The sequence below is a fragment of the Ischnura elegans genome, chromosome 5 (genome assembly GCF_921293095.1).
Source record: "Ischnura elegans chromosome 5, ioIscEleg1.1, whole genome shotgun sequence".
Lineage (NCBI taxonomy): Eukaryota > Metazoa > Arthropoda > Insecta > Odonata > Coenagrionidae > Ischnura > Ischnura elegans.
The window spans coordinates 42,375,594-42,394,492 of NC_060250.1; the positions used below are offsets into that span (position 1 = coordinate 42,375,594).

Sequence of the window (18,899 nt, forward strand, 5' to 3'; positions counted from 1 at the left end):
AAGGACGATCCCTTAATTTCAGACGCGATCCGTGACCTGAACAGGATTGAGGGCCATATAAACGTGACACTAAGTAGTTCCTCGGCAATAGAGAAATTCACCTTATGAATCTATCCTTTGTTTTGTTTATTTCAGAATATATACTAACTAGCTGACCCGGCAAACGTTGTTTTGCCATATAAGTTATTTATATTGAATATTTTGGTGGACAAATAAAAAATAACTGATTTATTGTGTGTGCGGATATAGTGTATGACTAAGATGATGGCAGAGCCCCCCCAGCGAGCAAAAGCGAGTCTAATATATAAAATTGCCGTGCCATGGATTTTTGTAGACAAGCTCCTCCGAAAAGGTTTTAATTCCTTCATCTCCTTTGCCAATTTAGCTCCTCTTGCTTGCATAAATAAAGATGTTGCTATGATTATTTGTTCCTATGATCACCCATTGGATTATGGTGGCATTTTTTGAACTTATCCTCATATTCAATTTCATATGAATATACAGATAAATAATGGAAAATTTAGTGTTTTCACAATATTTCCTGGGGTTTTAGTCAATTTTAGAGGGGTTCAAAAAAGGCTATTCGGGCTTCAAGCCGGGTGGTCTCCCTCCATTCTGCCGACGTTTCGGAGCACGAGTCGGGTTCCATCCTCAGGGCTAATGGTGAGTGGATGAAGTTTGCCAGCTTGTTTACTCTTCAGTTGGTTGTGAGGTCTAACGTGATTGGCTGGGAGGCAGCCAATCTTATTTTCTTAAGTGCCGGTTTCCATGCATTACTCAGTGAATATCCTGTGTCACGGTTGAGGGTGCTAGTTGTCAGCCGGATCTCGATGGATTCCTTTACCAGTCTTTTCATTACCAGTCTTTCAATTTTAGAGGGGGTTTTCGTAAGACTTTTTGCCGTATCTCGTCTCGTTCACCCCAAACATTTGTATGAGTGAGTGAGTGGTCGTTAACACTTGAGTGCCCGGCTGGGTCAATTTGACCCAAAAGAGAATATTTATGTTGAATATTTTGGAAGGAAGAAACATTTTAGACTCATATTTCATGACTCTTAATTATTTAGCTTGGTTTGCCACTGTGCAAAAGTTAGGCCTGATATTATTATTTTTTTCTATTCTTTCTCATCACTTATACCTGCCATGCCCGGACGGCTCATTTTAACCCAGACTATCTAATCCATTTTAAGCCTTTCTACTTTTCCATTGTATTCAATGTATTGGTGTGATTTATACTGGTTTTTTGTCAAAATGCCACTGCAATTATTTTTAACCTGATACCATTGAAATTCACTGTACCTCCCAAACCCATCAGAGGAAATGTGATAAGTATTCACAAATTTGTGGAAGCTAGTTTCCCATAACACCATAGAAATTGTTGAACAACTACAGTTTTAATATTTTTCGTCTAATTAAATTTTCTACTTCCCTCCCAAATGCTTTATAAACAATATTAATAAATAAACAGGGAAGGAATCAAGTATTTTGAGTAAAATATGCAAACATGGTCATATTGGGCCAAATATACCCACTCGGGCATAATGGGGTGTAAGGATTGGTCGGGCATGCTTGTGTTAAGGGGCTTTATAGTCTATAGGTTCATTCATCGATTGAAGTACGGTAACCATAGAGATCTGATAGAAATCATCCTCATATTGACCGACACTGGATGAGAGACTAATTTATAAATATATTTTGTCACGTATTAAAAATGTTTCTCTGCCAATGTATATGGAAAATGGTAAAACTCTCAGATTATAAAAGGATCAACGACCGATTCTAAGAGTGAAACACTAATTAAATAAATGATATCTAGCATGACACTTGAATGTGCAGTTCCATCATTTTCTTCAATGCACTCTGCATACGGTATATTCATGGAATGAAAAAATAATTACATAATGGAGGCAAGAAATTGTCAAAATGAATTGAATTCATGACTACTGTGACATTATTTGGCATGATAAAATATTATATCCAAAATAAATGTAAATAAGAACTTCAGCATCTATTGTGTGATAGGCTTCATGGAATTAAGTTGCACGAATGAAATGTATTTAAAGCACGCGTTGCCTGTAAACCAATTTCAGAGAAATATTCCGTTGAATAATGGGAAAGAGCTTATCAGAACGTGGGAAAAACAATTACAGTGGACGTTAATTCACGATAGGTAAATACTTCCAAAAATTGTAAGAGGAAAACTATACTTAGCTGTAAAATAAATAAATTATGAATGCAATCATTTTACTGTTTTTACTCTTTAATGTTCACTACGCGAGTCGCATCAATTGTTAACGATTTGAAAGTCTTTCTCTGGTCACTAGTGGTTAATAAAATATATATTATGGAAATAAAATTTGCGGGAAATATCTGCACAAAGAATCGTACAAGCATAACATTTTGTATAATTACATCATTATCGTAAAAAATGCAGTAAAAATTGATTTTACTGTAATTATATTTGTAAAAATTCACCAGTGATTTTAATTTTTATTGATACGTTAGACTTCCACGAGATAAAACCTAAAAACACCATATTCCTTTGATTTAAAAAATTCTGCAATATATTTCACCTTCTCATTATGAAATTATACGGCGTGATAAAATCTTATTTCCAAAATGAATGTAAAAAAAAACTTCAGCTACGAGTTGCTACTAATAAGTAATTTTGGAGTTTTGAAATAATACACTCTTTGTTCACCATTTGACTCAGTCAGTGGCGCCGACTCCATGAGGTCGAGCCCCCTAAAAAATTCGTTATGGGTGTGAGGAAAATATGTGTCAGGCTTTTTGATTTTCCCCGGAGTGTCCAGATATCGAGATTCGAATTATCAGGATTCTAATGTTGATCATATGACTCTTCCGAAATGCTTAGCAAACTTAAAACTCACTACTTGTAAAATTTCCCGGGGCAAGATCCCCGGTTTGGGCCCCCCAATATTTTTTGTAAATAGGAATCCTTGGACTCAATCCCTCGGAGATTCATTAAACTCGAGGGTTTGCTCGCATAAAAGAGGAAAGGTTTCACCCTAAACTAAGTCATGGGCGAGTGATTTACACAATACACATATTCAAAATAAAAGTGGCGAATTCCTTTCCCTGAGCCACCTCGCACTTCGAATAATTTTATTTCGGCGTGCATGAACGCTAAACCCTGGATTTAAGCCCGGGACCCTTCAATGAACAGTCAAGCAGTGGCGCAGCGAGGGGGGGGCTTTGGGGGAAAACCCACCCCCCCCAGAGCTCACAGAAATTTATAAGTTAAATCTATTTTACTTAATTTGATTAACATTGCTAATAGAATAGTTTGAGGATTAATAAAATATCTCTCAGAAGGCCGTAAAAATCACCATTATGAACCGTTTATCTTAATTTTTTCCGGGGGAAGGCCTCCGCACCTCCCGCTTACCCTAGCGGGTATGCAATACCCCCAAGCCCCCCAGTATTACTTGCGCCTGAAATTCCCTCTAGCCTTAATTCCTAGCTACGCCCCTGCAGTCAAGAGCAAAACCCACTATGCTACCACAAAAAGCACCCACTTAACATGAATAGACGCACCCCACTCCATTTGAATAGAACATAAATAAAAGCGTTAATTTTTTAACGCTTTTATTCAGTCAAATTGAATATGAAAGTGTTATAAAAAGTGCTTCCTGCGTGGTTTGAATCCCTGACCTTCAATACAGCAGTTGACCACGATGGTTGCGATATCCATTAGACAACGGCTGACTAATAATTTTTTCGCTTGTATGCGGGAATAATATTCATTTATATAACATTATACACCACACGGTGTAGTCTCGGCATATGCATTTTATGCAAGGGAAATTTTGATATGTATTTATATGGTTTTAAGAACGGATAGATTACATTTTTTTCATATCATTGCAATGTCATATAAATTCTGTTGCCATACCAAATTTCAAAGCTGAAAAAGTGGGCGGAAAATCAATTTTAGGATTTGAATCCAATGGACGACAAGCAGACATGGCAGTGAAGTTGCATGCAAAGTTTTTAATGATAAAAAATTACCAAATCCAGCAACAGAATACGGTATCGATTGAAAATTTCTACTTCCTTTAGAAAATACTAGTTCAGTCCTTTCTTCATTAGTTCCGAATCGGCAATATTAAACATACCTACGTCACTACTCTCTCTCTCTTCCCCACGTGGCCATTTCCACTCTGCTGGTCTCGCTGTGTGAGTTCAAGGACATAAGGACGACGCTTTAGCCAATTGGAATTTTCAGTCCGAAGCAATCTATCGCCAATTCTTTTCTGGCCAGGTTTCAAGTTTCCTCCACTAGCCTCTCCACTCGAAAAATATAACAGTGAATGCATGGAACGCATAGGGAGATAATAAAAGAAAAAAGAGAGTGGGGCGCATAAATAGCGACTAATGAAAAGCCCCACTGTAATCAATTCCGGCTCGGCAATAAAATGGCAACGAGGAAAAAACTTCAGTGTTTTCAATATTACCAGAGTGTAAGGCTTAAGGACAAGGTCATCTCATTATCTCGCTTGATATACAGGGAAGAGGAATGCTCAAATTAACAAACGAGTCTGAAAGATCGAATATTTGGCGTACTGGAATCTCTCCCTTATTATACGTACGGGTTGGCTCCCTTTTGGAACATGACAATTACGTAAAATAGGGCTAGATTTTTAAGTTACGTCAATAATAATTTTTTGTTGAAACGATGTTTTGAATGCGCTGTAGTATACGGGATCGAAACTGTGTCACTTGGATGGAGAAGTGTTTATTTCCTCCTGGTGCCATAGTGACTTCCTGTTTACTGTAGTGGAGCGTATGCAATTCCTTTGGGGAAGGGTCATCTATATACCCAGCATATGCTCTCTCCCATGGCTCAAGACATCCGAAGACGAGAATCCTCTTGTCACCTTCCTCTTCAGAATTGCATTTCACGTTTAACTACTTCTCTATGATCACCATATATAAATATTATCTCGCGGGATTAAATTGAATTCAAATAAATTTTTTAATAATATTTGCATTTTCATTCCATTGAATATTACGAGGATGAAAAGTTTTTATGTCAAATTAAGTTTGAGCTATCTCCAAAACTGGATTTTAAATTGAACAACGAATCATTGACGGCGGGAAGAAAAGGTGCTGATCTGCTGAAAATTTACTGAAGATAAAGACATGAAAGTTTTAGGATATTTTTCTTGTGTCATATTCTAGGCACACCAAGAAAGAGGATTAGGCAGAAATATTTTGGGTGGCTTTTAACGAATGATTGCTAATATTTTTGGAACCATAAGAATGATAAGAATTACGGCATAAAAGTGATAACAATTGACACCCATCATGATATTTTACCATTCCGATATTTTACCATTTGCATTTTAAAATTATTTCCGCTCAAAATATTTTGTAAAAATTTATATCTCTGGCCGGGGAAAGGAAGAAAAGGAAGGCCGTTTTTTTCCGATCGATTGGAGGTCGAAAAAAATTGCTCTCATATGTGTTTCAATTATAAATTTAGTAAGTCGAGAAAATGAATACGGAGGCCATAGAATTTCTTTGCGGGTAACGGATTTCTGGTAATATGTTCGCTGAAATGTAATAGAGCAAGTGAAAATTGGAAATAAATATCGGACGATATATTGCCCTAAGCAGTTGCTAACAATATATGTAAAGAAGTTGTTTCACTAGTTAACTAGATAATTTTTCGACGATGCAAAACATACGAAGCGGGATAGTGGTACCATTTTAAAGTTTCTTGGTTAGTTAACTGTCACTTATACCACGACTTATTTTACACAAATCAATCTTAATTAGTAATAATTATTTCCAAGCTTTTATTATTATTATTATCAATTGATCTTATTATTATAACCTACTTACCTTACGGAGGAAGAGATGAATTTTAAAAATTACGCCAAAATAGGGGAAAAGGATTGATAAAGATATTCGTTTATGCGAGTATAGTCCTGGTTTTCAATAATTTTTTATAATCTCTAAATGCTCTCTCGAATATAAATCGCGGAGGTCGTTGCATAATTTAAAAATATTCATTTTCAAATCACTCCAATGGCAGTTGCATATTAAGTGTTGATCTTTGTTATTTCTGTTAGCTTAAGATTTTATTTCTACCTGAAAATAGCAGTTACCAATATACTGTACATTATACTGGAATAGCACACAGTTAAGAATGAGTCGGTTAATTTTGGTATCATTATACAGGTTCCTGGTTGGAATGATCGCCTTAATGACAAGCACCTAATTTCAACCCAAATCACGGAAAGAAACGCTTGATAGGTTTAAATATTATTTTGTAAAAGAGGACATTTTTTCAACTCTGAGAAGCACCAGAAAGGACGAAGAACACTTAAATGTACCAGCTTTATATTCACTCCCAGTTTTTCAGTGTCAAAATCAACGACGACCCAGTTGAGGAGGAATTACTCAAAGATATATATTAACACGGTTGAATGAAGGAGAGGTAGCATGAAAGGAGTTCTAGAGCGGCTGAAGACGATGGTCGAGCAATGTACGATACTGTGGCCACTGAAACGGAAGAAAGACATGGATAGACCGTCCGACTGACACATCGCGTTTCGAGACGAGGTTCATCTCTGATCACTGATTTCTCAGCGAATCATAACTTGGGGCAGCACGTTAAGGTATGGCGACAAAAAATCACTGAACCGTTATGACTTCTTCAAAAGAGAGAAGGATGGACACAAATTAACACGTTGCAGCACTTACTGTGATCGATGACGGCATCAAAGAATTCTCTCTCTCTCACAGCCTCTCACAGGTCAGCTGCGACTTCAGCTTCATCTTCAACATTTTTCAGTGAAATAGTCTCTACACATGATCGACATTCTTTCAAAAGGCGAAAAAGCTGAAAAAGAATCAGAAAAATCATAATGAAAAATAAAAAATAATTCACCGGTGCGTTAAATATTAACAATTAATGGTAGAATAAAATTTAAAAATTTGCAGTCTACTATAAAAAATGATAGTGAAATGGAGTTTTTTTTCAGAATTAAGTAATAATATGGCCTAATTTATACATTTGCAGCAAATGAGGAAATTTAATTTTTAATCGATTGCTAGATATTTCATTTTACTTTCTTTCCTCAGCGTTAATGCTCAGGCAATTATTTAGAAGTTACGGGTTGTAAAATAGAATGCAACTGTGAACATTTTGAAATGCGCTCAATTCAGTGTCCTTTCAGTGCGTCTACTACAATAAAAATATTAATATAATTAATTCGTTCTCATCCCCCCAAGACTCTCCCGTTCAGAAAGGAGATAACGGTGTGCTTTCCGAATGAAAAGGGGCTCCATGGGCCTTATGGGAACCTTGGACACATCTTGGACACAACTATCGAATAAGGAAAAGTTAATGGAAGACGTAATCTCTTCTGCAAGTTTTGTTTCCACTAATTGTGGGATGAACACATTCTGACAAGGTACTGCAACTAGGTTTCAATGTATGGTATTATTCCAATAAAAATCTTACTACACGTATCTCTTCATTTTTCATTTTCTTTGAGTAATATTCTTTTACGTCTATGACCAAAAAACATTTTTGTTGTAAAAATCAGTGTTATCATTATCCAAAGCAATATGATGTTTGAAATTATTTGCATACCATACACGATTTTTTGCTTACACGGAAAGTATTTCAAGTTTAGTTAATGAGGTCCAAAGGGAAACAATTTTTCTGCTTTTCAATAACAAGGTTCTCAATATTTGTAATTAGACCCTAACGGCGATGGGAATCTTTAATTTTATTTAAAGTATAGCACATGCTAGATTCTTAAACCTTTAAAAAATATCTCTTCATTCAATGATTTTACTCTGGGTAACCCTTTTTTTCCGTCTTCTACATTCGCTCCGCTCGTGTCTGCTCACCCACACGAAATCACTCGCCACTTTTTCGCGGTGACTCGACGTTCTCGGATCCCCTTCTTTGTCGCTTGGAGTGAAGACGTGGAGTTTCCGCCACCCGCCTCAACGCGGCGCGGCAGTCGTCACCCGGCAAACGTACTGGAAGGGCGAGTAGGGAAGGGAACCCTTTCCCAAATGTCGCGCAGGTTCCTCATCTCAGGGTATGTCCTTCGAACGGAGTGCGAGAAAAGGAGAAGGAAAAAACCAGTGCTGGAGGAAATGAGGTGACGCTTAAAACTCTTCTTCACTCGGCCAAGTGAAACGGGATAATATCAACTTTATTTGTTGTAGACTACGTGCCGCAATTTTATCTTCCCCGGATACGACTCCCGTCCAAGAAAGGTGATTTCGTCTAGGAAGAAATGGAAAAGCGGTCGAAGTTCATGCGTGTCACAAGGAGATTAAGAGGAAGGAGAAAGTGCCAGCTTCCTGAGCACAAGGTAAGCTCATCATGACGTGCGCCGAGTCCCTTTAAAATTCAGCCTCTGACGTTTTATTTACCAAAAGTAATTCAGTCAGTGACGTGAAGTAAATTACCGTTAGTAAAGATACAAAATTGATGATGCTTAAATTTTCTAGGTCACTAGATGACACCACGGATGTCAAGAAGAAAAAACAACAACTTTAACTAATTGCTCTTGCTTCTACTAAAACACGACCTGATTAGTATTTACACCTCTATCGACTATTTTAAACCGTATTCGCGAGAATTGAAGAAAAAATATTGGATATTGTTAAGTATTTTTTCATCAAAATCGGGACTCAATCAATATGATCTTCACTTTTATAGTAACTAATCGTAATTTATTCCATTGAGAAACGTAAATTTATGCATTCAATAGTTTATGCATGGTTTAGAGTAAAGTGAAAATGAATTTACTTAGTGGAAATGAGTCTCCCAAGTCTAAAAGTATCTTTCTCATCTGAAACACGTGTTCAAAGTTAGCTGAGTAAGCAGGCTTTTGTTTCTCTTCGATCGACGGTTGTTGTGAATCAAATGGACGCTGATTGTAGAGGAGGGTGAGTGCGGATAAATTGAAGCCCACGTGTTTCGAAATTTTAATGGAAAAAAGCGTGTAAATAATCTGTAGCAGGAGTCGATGTAGGCTGCTAACAATGAAGATTCGATGGAATGGTTTGGACGATGTTTATGGAATTCTGTACAATTCCACACTGAACTGCCGGCCGAAAGGCCGCAGTATTTATTCAGTTTGCCAACTTCCAGTATGTTCTATCTTACTGTTCTTGAACATTAGAGAAACTTCTAGAAGGGAATTCTAGAAGGCCAGAAAAATTAAGTAATAAAACTTTCCGGCACGGAGAATCGAACCCGGGCCACCCGCTTGGGAGGCGACCGCGCTGCCGCTGGGCTATCTGGACTGTTGGAAGGAAGCGATGACGGAGCGCGCTTTAACTTGCCTCCGGGCAAGCGGTGTGGCGGCGAGGCAGGAGGTGCGGCCGCCACAAATCTGTCTGCAAATTTGCATCTAAATGGTGGCTGGGCGAAGAATATAAATATTTTCTTGGGCGCCGTATGCTTGCATTAGGCTAACCTGACGCTGATTCTCTCTCCACTAACATTCGCTGGTCCTCCCTCACAACGTTAACCATGTGACCTGACAGTTATCATCTATTTTTACTAATACGGATTAAAAGAGGCCATACTATGATTGATAAGAGAGTGATTTTTGACGCTTGGACTGTTTTTATTTATAGTAGTACGATTTATAATAATGACACGTCGATTGATGAAACATTTTTGTAAATGAAAGATTTTTGACGCTTAGACTGTTTTTATTCATAGTAGTACGATTTATAATAATGACACGTCGATTGATGAAATATTTGCCGTATTTTAGAGTAGTATATAGTATATGGCAGTGAGTAGTATAAGTAAATTTGCATTATTAAAGCCTTGAGGAACTTATAGTAAAAAAGTTTTCCCTTGCACGTGCCATTTTCTGTGGAGCATAAGAGCTTTTTCTTGACGGTCGATTCTTACCGTCAAGTGAAATTCTCACTGCGGATAAAAAAGTGTGGAGGAGACCTGAAATAAATGCGTTGAAAAATCCTAAACCCTCCACATGAATTAAGTACAATGGGAAATACTTGAGGTAAGGATGGGAAATATTACTTCACTTTTTCCGAGGAAGAAAATCTTATACACCCGACTTAGCATGTTGAAATAGAGCTAGAAAAATACCCATTAGATTTTTTTCATGACTCATCCAGGTGGAAAGATTTCGCCTTAACAATAGGCAGCTTTCGGGCCACGTGTGCCAAGGAGGCAGAAATAGTCCTTATCTCCCATTAGCAAACGCCTTTATTATGGTATTATTGCGATTCAATCGGACAATGGCATCAAGAACGCGGCAGGAAGATTAGAGGAGTGAATTCGTTCGCTCCAGAAAGTTAGAAAAATCCACACTTCCTAACTCTGTTCTCTACACTTCAAAAGAAATATAGGATACAGCCGGTAGGAACTATCTGTCTTCATTAAATCAGAATCACCTTGATATGAAAATAATTTCTTAAATAAAGGCCGGTTTATGGAAAATTAGCAAAAAAATAAAGTTAGTACTTTGCGAAAAATTAACTTATCGACTCTGGGGCGTTTAAAAAAACTCGTACTGATTCCCATCTTTCTTTACCATTTCTTATAAGGTTTTTATAAGACATTTTATTTTTAATGCGTTTGTCATTTGTCCGAGTGAAAACTTGTAACTCGATTTTAACCCACTTTCCGAATAGCTATTAAGCTGAAAATTTTCGGATAAATCGGAACCAGATTGTAGTGCAATACTCTAATACTTTTAATATGTTATTAACTGTATCTCGATTTTTATTCAGAAATTAAAATAAAAATTGTTATTTTTCGAGATTATTTAAAAAAAATGGCCACCAAAATCCTATGGCGGCCTTGATCATTTAAAGGAAGGAGAATCATGGAATGAAAATAAAACATATCTTTGCGTCAAAAATTCATTGAAAAAATCTAGAACAAAATTTAACTTCTCTTATTTGTAATTGTGCGATATAAACCTTGTTTTTTATAATGAAATATTTTTACATCGTAGAATCAACTCATCAGAAGGACTACCAGCAATTCTCCCATGCACACTATTGACATTGAATTGAGTTGTTTCTTAGCTGTCGCTATTTATTTTCCAGTGATCTTCTCCAGTCCATGAACGTCATCATTAGCCTTTTGATGCTGAGGTGCCACGTCAGTGGCGTAGCGAGGGGGATGCGGTCCCCCCGAAATATAAAAACACAATTAATTTACCTTTAAAATGAAAACAAAATAAAAATTCATCAACTCACAAAAGATTTCTCTGAAAAATGAAGTTTTTTCGATTTCAAAAAGTATTAACATTTATTTAAAAACCTCTACTGAGTACCCAGTTTGAATAAATTTTCCCTTTTGGTTTTGGACTCCTCCCTCCCGAGACAATTTTTCTGGCTACTGCACTGTGCCACATTATGTTCGCCCGACGGGTAATTTATTGCTAATTATTAACATCTATTCTATTGACCATCATTTACCCGGATTTGAAGTAATTTGGGTCCCTAATTTTACGATGCTGAGGAAGTCATTATTTTTTTCCAAGAGGGTGTGGGTGTAATTTTTTTCGTGATAGACTGCAAACTTTAATACAGTCAGTTTAAAATTTTGACAGAAAATTAGGCACACATCCTAATCGTGGAGTTTATCCTGATTAAAGGGAAGACAATATGTCTGCATGAATGTTTTTCAGTTATTAGATGACGAACGTGCTGCGCTCGCTCCCAGCGGGCTTCCCCCGCTCTTTTCAATGCAGGTCCACAGAGGGATAGGCGCGTTTCTAATTTAAAAATGTAGAAAAAAAGGCAGGGTCTCATATACAAATTTAATTGGAATGTGCATGTACAAATTGAGGTCAGAGGACCTCTTTAAACACAACATTGGAAGTAATTACACTATCCTCTGTTAAACGCACATGATGACTCATACTTACGTATCAACAGGAGATTTGAATGTGGTATCAGCCGCATTTTGATGAAAGTTAATTAAATAATGCGAGATATTGTTGCAAATGAACAAATGTATCAGTTTGTGCGCCGTTGACGTCAGGAATATTTATAGGTTTTTTTGTTTTTTTATTTTTTAAAATCTATTTAAAAACCAATTTTAGGAAACAATAGCAATATTTAGGAAGTAAGATATGCCGTCGCATGTTCTCTGATAAATTTTGTGCATTTTGATGCCTCATTTGTAGAGTTTGTTTGCGTATAAGTTGAGAAAAAGGTATCTTTACAGTAGAAATAATATAGAAGATAGATCGTTTATGCTTATCGGGAAGCTATTTTCTTGGGTGAAGTGATGTACGATATTTTTTAGTGAGCCATAAAATGCGGTAGTTATCATTGCTTGCATGTAGTTATCACAACTGTATAGGTGCTAAAGCCGAGACAGAGAATGGTTTGAAGAAAAGTCTGATGTACTGGGTATAATCTGAAAGTAAACTACAAAAAAACTATGATTAGACTGTACTAGTGTGCAGCAAAGGAAAAGAGGCAAGGACAAACATCAAACTACGAAAACAACAGGTTAAAGAGGTAAAAGATTTTTTATACCTAAGTAGCCGAAAAAATCAATGCAGTACGAAACAGAAAGAAATATTTAGTTGAATAGCGCAGGCGAAGAGAGCATTCTACAAGCAGGAGAATTTAATTGCAACTGAGAATACAAGTTCATGAGTAAAGAAACGATTTCTCAGATGCTAAACATGGAGAATGTTTCCTTATGGGAGCGAGGCTTGGACATTGACAGCAGCAGAGAAGTTAAGTGTAGAAGCATTCGAAATGTGGTGCTATCGAAGATGTTTGAAGGTAAAATGGATCGAGCAAGTAAGGAATGAGGAAAATCATAGAAGAATGGGAGAAAAGAGGAATATTCTAAAATCCCTACGGAGGAAACGGCAAAACTTATTTGCCCACATCATGAGGGATGATGGCCTTATAAAAACAAGCAAAGAACGACAGGTGGACAGAAAGAAGGGCAAAAGACGGCCCCGAATGAATGTCAAACAGAGGTTATTAAGGATGGAAATGAGAATAAATAAGTCAATATGAAAAGGCTAGCGGATAATAGAGCTAAAATGGAGAGCAGCGTCAAACAAATCTTAGAATTGTTGACGAATTATAACGATCGCATATTATAGATATTAAAAATTAAACGATTCTGGTATTGAATTTTCAATAACGGCTAACCCTATTCGTATTATCCTCTCTCGTATTTCTTGAGGAAGAGAACACAATTGTTGATGGTTGAGAGTGCGCCTGACTTCTGTGGAGACACTGAAATCCATATTTAAGTAGGACGAGGTCATGGAGCGTCCACACGTGGAAAATATTGCAGGGATTATTTCCGTATTGAAATATTCCGCGCCCGACGCTTGCTTCTCATTGTAAATGGAACGATCTTTACGCTAAGGTCACTACAATTCCGTGATTATTTAGAGCGTTAAATTGCTTTTCTCCTTGTGACCGTGAGGCATGCATGAAGATGTAAATTTAGTTTCCCTATCTCTTGTAATGAATACTCTCGCATGGAAATAATCGCGTATGCCGTAGGAAGACTTTACGGGGTTCTAGTTGAAAGCGTCACGCGCAGAACGCGTCCATTTTTAGCGAGATATAGATTAAATTTCATACCATTAAATTTTATTCTCTTTGTAAGATGTGCATCTTCTTTGGGTCAATAATACATCTTAGAATGAGATTGTTTTAGGCACTAGTGGTATAGTTAACGTGGAATAGGTAACGATAAGTCTTGGGACCATTAGCTGGAGAAAATTTAAACCATGCTACGGTATCTATAAGAAAAATTGCGAGGGGAGACAAGGGTTTATTTTTAATTGGGGAAAAGGGATTGCTTTATAGCTCAAAAAGAGTAGATATAGGAATACGAGCTAATTTTAACTCAGTAACATAAAAAAGGGAAGTTGAGGGAAAATAATACCTCGTATATGATATAATACCCTATTTTTATCAATAACATCAAAACTAAAAATAACTGTATTAAAATAAATATAATTCAGGCTTCTAGGAACTCTTTCTATACCAACTGGCAAATTTTATCCCAGGAAATTCCATTCCGTGAACGTTAAAAATATCTTTCGGCGTTCACTTTCTTGGAATATATAGCCCCAGACCGACTTCTATTTTTTGCAAATAGCAAGAAATTGAGAAGGCCACCCAGCACTTCAACTAAAAGGGGCGAAAATACTCACAAATTTGTCCCTTGACTTGTCGAAGATACGTTTTCGTGTCTCTCACTGCAGTATTTTGATCAAAATTTACTTTCTGATTCCTCAAAGAAAATTCGAATTGGATTTTTCTTGTAAACATCGTTTCTTCTTCTTTCACATTACACACCCTTCAAATTTTCATAGGGCACTGATTACAGAGTCAACAGTTTTAAAACCAAAAACCAAAAATAATTTTTTTCCTATTCATTACTGCAATGGTATGACTTTTATGAACCGATATAAAGCGCGCAAAATAGATCAGTTCAACAATGGTTGAGCTAAACTGAATCGGAAGATAGTTTTCAGAATTTTAATACAGACTAAAAACTATACCTAAGGACTTCTGAAAAGATTCAGAATGATACTACAATTGAAGAACATTGAAGGGTTGAATGACGTGTTATCGCGATTCTCAACATTTGGTCTCTGTACGTCATTTTCCATTCATTGAAAATGTGATAAATTTTTTAATGTCAGAGTAATTGTCATAAATTTGGTCAACCTACGAGATAGCGATCTAAATAAATTTTATCTTTATGTCCTCATAACATAGATGGCGAGGCTGAGAATTCCAACAACTCGGGAACAGAAAAAGAATCTCATTCTCTCCTTGACTTGTCGAAGAAAAGTTTTCGTCTTTCCCACGGGGGGTTTCTGCTTATTCCAAGTTTCTTGGGGCGTGCAGGCTCAAATATATTTTTAAAGGGGGTGACGTGGGATCTCTGTCCCTTCTATCATCTACCTCCGTAGGAATAACTGGAAAAAAAACTCACTCTAGAATGTAACCAATTGGGTTTACATCACGGAAATGAATCGTATTTCGCCCCGATTTTGAATATATTGAGCGGATAAAGCCTTTGCAATGTCCACGACGATTCTTCTATGTGGGTCAACCGATTTGACGTAAACTTACTTTCGTAAAGTTTTCCGCATTTGAAAGTCAGTAAGTTTCACCTTTTTTAAAACATAACCTTTGAAAAGTTGAATGACTATGCAACCCTTACTTCCCGAGAAACAAACACCTAAACTATGAAATTTTTATCCAGAAGCCACGTTTTCCTATACAATGAAAATTTATTCCGGTGATTTTGATTTAGATATTATTTAATTGATTTCGGCTCAAAAATTGAAAACTTTCTGCACGTTTAATCTGCCTTATTACAACACCTATTTCCGATGATAAGTTTTGAAAATTTCCATAATCTCAAGTATAAAGTTATAAGGCAGTGATGCGAATTTTTACCGTATGAGCTCTTCGACATTCTTTCCGTAAGTTCAAATACGCACTTGCGGTACCTCACGTTTTCTACACCTCCTACAGATTGTAATCCAACTTCTTCCTCAGTCTCAATGCACTATTTATTCGGTGTGATAAAAACACACTCAGAGGTAGAAGATGGCATAAATTCTGAGAAGGAGAAAATTTTAACTCGGATAGGTATTACACAGAGGGAAGTATCCATTAATGAAACAGTGGTTGAAGTTTTGTACGACTTTAAATGTTTTCCACCAGAATAGACGCAGTTTTACTAGCATAGATCGATGAAAAATTTATCGAGCTGTTTAAAAAAAATCCAGTGGTCACCCACTGAAACCATTCTTCAAAAGGATACACATCTCTTTCCCAATTTTAACGGTGGAATATGTGTACACAGAAGAATGCGATGAAAATAATAAAGTTTGTAAAATTCGTGCCCTTTTTAAGTAAAATCTGATAAGCGCACTGCTCAACCGTACATTCAGGGATATCAAAACGAATCTTGTCGTCATTAATCGATTATAAGCCTGCGTGCTTCCGTAGAATACGATACATGTCCGATAAACTCAAAAACAAAAAAAAAAGGAAAGGAAACTGGGTTTTATCCAACACCCCTGCGCCGTGTACGGCCTATTGTGAAGCGAAGACAGTCGGGTGAACAAAACCGATATACGGATCCGAAATCCGTTTTAAAGGCGAGGGCCCGAAATTATTCTCCTGCCGAGGAACAAGAGTGTTCAAACAAGGTTAGGGACGTAGTGTAGACGCAAACAGCATCCAAGCGGTTGGACCTCATCGATCTCCGATTGGACTGTTTCACTTCCCTTTCGTCGAAACTACATGCTCGCTCGCCCGGGGAATGAAAAGAAAAATGACGCCACAGCAGAGTCCGTGTCCATTGTACCTCAGTCAACTTCACCATCCTAAAGCACTCACGTAAGGATTGACGAAAATCTGTGCACTTCAAATTCTATCCTGACAAATTTCACGTGGTAACTATTTTGAGTATCTTCAAATCAGGCATATACGCACTGTATATATGCACATATAGTGAGTAAAAAAAGTGTATTTGAGTACCAGAAACTCAATTAGTATGCAAAAATATTTCCACTTTACTAAATATAATAACGATGCCACCCATGACGTCAGAAAAAATACAGAAAACTGAACGGGGGAGAAAAAAATCACACATCATTTGTATAGCGCACGCGCGAATCATAATACTTTAATATAAATTTAAAAGTTATAACAATGTATAAGTAATTGGAAAAAAATGGCAGAATTGAGGTACATGAGTCTCAGTAGCTGGCAGATTCATGATCATGTGAATACTAGAGTATGATGAAATTAATCTGATACAGCTGTCTCTATAATTATCTTTTCCGCTGGGGCCTCGATACATATTAGGTAAAATGGCAATATAACTCATTTACAGTAAAATTAAGAAATAACTCATTACAGTAATACCTTAAATACAGGTATTTTGAAAGGAACTAAGCTAAGAGCACTGCAACATAAAAAAGAATAAAAGACTTAAATAAAAAAAGAATAAAATAACTTTAAGATATACACTACTAACTGTTGAATACGAATAAATCGAGTGGTTAACTATAGTATGGGCCAAGTGTTTTATTGAAAGAGTGAAAGAGTTTGATGCACGGTAGCCCAAAAGGAGCAAAAGTAACGAGGCATTAATGTGACAGGCAAAGAAATTATAAACCTCCATGAGTTGCCTATGGTAACTCAATGCAATATATTTTCTGGAATGTGGAGTTTTTTTGAGAAATATAATTGCTGGAGATGAGTGTGGAAGTAAATTAATTTCAAAATTTTGGGACCGGGAAAGCTTATGCTTACTTTTCTAGGAATACTTGTACGAAGCATATCCAGGTATACTAAATAAGGACGTAAAGACATCGTTACCCAGATTTTAAGCGAATTGAGTAGGGAGCCGCTAGAGACACGGAGGCTGCGCGCTAGATATAGGATGCTTGAAAAGTTAAGAATAAATATCTTTAAGAGTGACACGGAGAGCATCATCCTAGAGCTCCACTATATTTGGTACGACAGAAGTGATATATTAAGAGATACCTATATTTTGCCGAACGGATAAATATGGGAATTCGTTTTTTCCACCGAACCATATAGGACTTTGATAAAAACTAGTCGTAATTTTGTTTGAGGATTAGGTTTTTTTATGCAAACGTTTGGTGTCCTAACACCTTCTGCCATACACCTTTTTAGGTAGCTTGCGGGGTAGTATGTAGATGAATACCGTCTTTGATATAGGCATATCAACTCTCACAGCAATAACACATGCAGTTCCACCTACTTCATGTCAAAATTTATCAATTACGTATGTAATTATTCACCGATGTGCTTCCTGAATAAAGAATGTTCCTCACATCCCTTGGTCTTTCTTTTGCGTTGAGCGAGCCTCTTATGAGGAAAGAATAACAACCTCTTGCGTTAGTTTACTTTCACCGCCGGCATATGCGTGGGCAGGGATTTCGTGCGTGTTCAAGTGACGGGGCGAGGCTGACTGATGGAAGCTCTTGTGCTCAGATGGGGTGGGCTCTTCTATATATGTATACATACTATGTCGCCCCCTCCCGGGTGCGTCTGAGCCAGCAAAGCGATGGCCGTGAGAGGAAAGTGAGTGGGAAAGGCTTAAGAGAATAACAATGCCACCGCAAAGGTGTGCTGATAATAATGGGATCGGGAAAGGCTATAATCCAAGGTCGATAGAATCGGATTTTTGGGATGGAAATTGATACCCTCTCACTACAGCCAGTCAAAAGGGTGTAACTACTGCATTTAATGTATGTAACTATATACCGTCGATCGAATAACAACGAGGAAGTTTATGCCCGTCGGGCTGCATTCTAGACTGGTAGGTCCACCCCTGAGATTAAATATTAAATAAACTCATTATTTCCGCTAGAGTGGTCTATTTCCGTGGCGTATCAATCACCTTTAGCTAATGATTTTCTAAGGTCGAGGTTGATGATTTTTTCTATACAATAATGTGGAAACACGATGAAGAATATGGAGTAGAGGAAAAATCTTTGGTTTCACCCGGGGTTCGATCCACGGTCTTCCGCACTTGAACGATACCATCATCTTGAAATTTAAGAAGTGTATTTAGTAGACTCCATTGAAAATTCTCCAGAGACAAAATCCTCATCTTTACTGGTAGCTAAACTAAATAATTTCTCTTTTTTAAATAAATCAATTCACTATATGATGGGCTCGTTCATTGATTATTTTTGCTGTTTATCACACGATATATCCTTTATTTTGCATTTTGTTATCATCGCATTTTTCAAACTCATCACGTAAAGATTTATGATTCAGGTGTCACTATAATTTAGGCGGGAAATTATTATTTATTAAAATATTCCGGTTGAGGTAATGGTG

At 37.0% G+C, this 18,899-nt stretch overlaps 1 long non-coding RNA gene across 1 annotated transcript in view; it reads right to left on the minus strand.

The window, feature by feature from the left end:
* Window positions 1-6,800: 6,800 nt before the first annotated feature.
* The window catches only part of LOC124159812, a 309,102-nt gene continuing 297,003 nt past the window's right edge, over window positions 6,801-18,899 (minus strand). Inside the window, exon 4 of the long non-coding RNA XR_006865016.1 lies at window positions 6,801-6,873. This is a non-coding gene — a long non-coding RNA (uncharacterized LOC124159812). The remainder of the gene's footprint in view (window positions 6,874-18,899) is intronic.